Below are 3,608 nucleotides of genomic sequence, written 5' to 3' on the forward strand. Positions count from 1 at the left end.
ATATTAAATATTGATTTTTAAAAGTTGCACATAGCTGACACTTCAGTGAACTTTTAAGACTGGCTGACTTCTGGCCTCCTCTGTTGAATAAGAGAGTAATTGCAAGCCTGTTAGGTTTGTGGATGGCACAACCACGCAGATAAAAGCATGTTTTATTTTTAAGGTGATATTTTTTCCCGTTACATTTTTTTTTTTTTTTTTTTTTGCTAAAGTAATCTGCTTTTCATATTTGTTGGGGTTTTTCATGTTTGATACTACGTACTAGGCAGATAATAAACAACTCATCTGTGAGGGAATTAGAGATATTTCTTCCTGCTGGTGGGGGGCAAAAGTACATGACCTCTAGAGCTCCTGTCCAGAAATGTTTCTATTTAATTCATTTTTTTCAGAATTTTAAAATTATGTTCTGCAAAACACCTCAAGGTGTGAACACAATAAATAAGAAACAATAAATTCAGAATTTTAAAGGAACTTGTGGCAACATTAAATAAAAAGCAATAAAAGCAGCTGCAAAAGGAAAACACAAAACAGAGGATTTCAGTATTATCCATGCCACCTGGGGCATTGGAAACTTATAAAAATGAGATGGCCCATGTTTCAGGACTTGAGCTCTTTGGAAAATAAAAATGACCTGGTCTCTTGGGAACCTGATTCTAAAATGAGAGCTGGGACAGAAAATGTAAGCAGAAGCAAAGGTGTTGGGGTTTCATTGTTAGATAAAGACCATCGGGAACTGAACATCTCCCTTAAATCATTGAATGATATACAATTTCTCTGAGCTTCAGTCTATTTCACTGAAAGAGGAGTGATGATATTGATCAAATACTCACCTCATGTTGTTGTTCTGTTGTTAGCTGCTGTGGAGTCATCTCCAACTCATAGCGACCTTATGTGCAACAGAATGTAACATGACCCTGACCTGTGCCATTCTCATGATCCCTGCTATACTCGAGTCCATAGTTGCTGTCACTGTGTCAATCCATCTCGTTTAGGGCCTTCCCTTTTTTTCGCTGACCCTCTACTTTGCCAAGCATGATATCCTTCTCCAGAGAATGGTCCCTTCTGACCATGTGACCAAAGTGGGTGAGATGAAGTCTGGCCATTCTTGTTTCCAATGAGCATTCTAGCTGCACTTCTTCCAGGAAAGATTTGTTGCTTCTTTTAGGAGTCCATGGTACTCTCAGTATTCCTCACCAATACACCTCAAAAGCATCAACTCTTCTTCAGTCTTCCTTATTCATTGTCCAGCTCTCACATGCATATGAGGCAATTGAAAATACCATGGCTTGGGTTAGACTCACCTTAGTCTTCAAGGAGATATCTTTGCTCTTCAGTGCTTGAAAGAAGTCTCTTGCAGCACATTTGCCCAAATGCAATACATCTTCTGATGTCTTGACTGCTGCTTCCATTGGTGTTGATTGTAGAATCATGTGATATGAAGTCTTTGACAACTTCCATCTTTTCTCCATCCATTGTGATGCTGCTTATTGGTCCAGTTGTGAGAATTTTTGTTTTCTTTAAATTAAGGTGTAATTCATACTCCAGACAGTACTCTTCAATATTCATCAGTAGGTGCTTCATGTCATCCTCACTTTCACCAAGCAAAGTTGTATCATCTGCATATCACAGGTTGTTAATGAGCCTTCCTCCAATCGATGCTATATTCTTCATATAGTCCAGCTTTTCAGGTTATTTGCTCAGTGTACATATTGAATAAGTATGGTGAAAGGATACAACCCTGACACACTCCCTTCTTAATTTTAACCATGCAGTATCCCCGTGTTCTGTTCAAACAACAGCATCCTGATCAATGTACAAGTTCCTCATGAGTACAATTAAGAGTTCTGAAATTTTCCATTCTTCTTAATGTTATCCATAATTTGTTATGATCTACTCAACCTAATGTGTTTGTAGTCAAAAAAACACAAGTAAACACCTTTTTTACTTATGTGTGATATTGATGATACTGTTCAATAATTTCCACATTCTGTGGGGTCATCTTTCTTTAGAATGGGTGCAGATATGGACCTCTTCCAGTCAGTTAGCTAGGTAGTTGTCTTCCAAACCTCTTGGCACAGTGAAGTGAATGCCTCCAGTGCAGCATCCATTTGTTGAAACATCTCAATGGCTATTCTGTCAATTCCTGGAGCCTTGTTATTCACCAATTCCTTCTGCACAGCTTCAACTTCTTCCTTCAATATCATTGGTTCTTGATTATATGCCACTTCCTGATATGAATGAACATCAACCAATTGTTTTCGATATGTGACTGTGTATTCCATCCAACTTCTTTTAATGTTTCCTGGATCATTCAATATATTGCTCATAGAATATTTCAATACTGAATTCGAGGCTTAAATTTTGTCTTCAGATCTTTCAGCTTGAGAAATGCCAAGCATATTCTTCCCTTTTGGTTTTCTAACTCCAGGTCTTTGCACATTTCATTATAATAGTTTACTTTGTCTTCTCGAGCTGCTCTCTGAAATCATCTGTTCAGCAGTTTTATTTCGTCATTTCTTCCATTTGCTTTAGCTACTGTCCACTCAAGGGTAAGTTTCAGAGTCTTTTCTGTCATCCATTTTGGTCTTTTTTTTCCTTTCCTGTCTTTTTAATGAATTTTTGCTGTATTCATGGATGATGTCCATGAAGATATCATCCTACAATTCCTCTAGTTTTTGGTCATTGGTATTCATCAAATCTATTCTTTAGATGAGCTCTACATTCAGGAGGGATATAGCCAAGGTCATATTTTGGCTCTCGTGGACTTGTTTTAATTGTCTTCAGCTTCAACTTGAACTTGCATATGAGCAGTTGATGGTCTGTTCCACAATCAGTTCCTGGCCTTGTTGTAGCTGAAGATATTAAGCTTCTCCATCACCGCTTGCCAATGATGTTGTCAATCTGTTTCCTCTATATTCCATCGGACAAAGTCCACCCTGTATTACCCCTGTTTGTGTTGTTGAAAAAGGTGTTTGCAATGAATAAGTCATTGGTCTTGCGAAATTCTGTCATGCGATCTCCAGCATTATTTCTATCACAAAGGCCACAATTACCAACTATTGGTGATTCTTTTTTGTTTCCAACTTTTACCTTCCAATCACCATTGTTAATCAACACATCTTGATTGCACATTTGGTCAATTTTAGACTGCAGAAGTTGGTAAAAATCTTCAATTTCCTCATCTTTGTATTTGTTGGTTGGTGTGCACATTTGAATAATCATAGTATTATCTGGTCTTCCTTTTAGGTGCATGGATATTATCCTATCACTGAAAGCATTGTAGTTTAGGATCAATCTTGATACATTCTTTGTGGTGATGAGTGCCATGCCATTCCTCTTCAATTTGTCTTTCCTGGCATAGTAGATCATATAGTTACTGATTCAAAATGGCCAAAACTGGTCTATTTCAGCTTACTAATGTGAATGATATTGATCTTTATGCATTTCATTTAATTTTTGACAACTTCCAATTTTCCACATCAGCAAATGAAGATCTCAAAGGCTTTCTCTTATCCATATGAGTAAGGTTGGGTTTACTCAGATGTTGCAGCTCTTTCCCAGTCCTATTTTGAGAGCCTTTTATCCTAAACGGACTATTCCTAAAGGTG

The sequence above is a fragment of the Orycteropus afer genome, unplaced genomic scaffold, assembly GCF_000298275.1.
Source record: "Orycteropus afer afer isolate SDZICR_OR568_19922 unplaced genomic scaffold, OryAfe1.0 scaffold00178, whole genome shotgun sequence".
NCBI lineage: Eukaryota > Metazoa > Chordata > Mammalia > Tubulidentata > Orycteropodidae > Orycteropus > Orycteropus afer.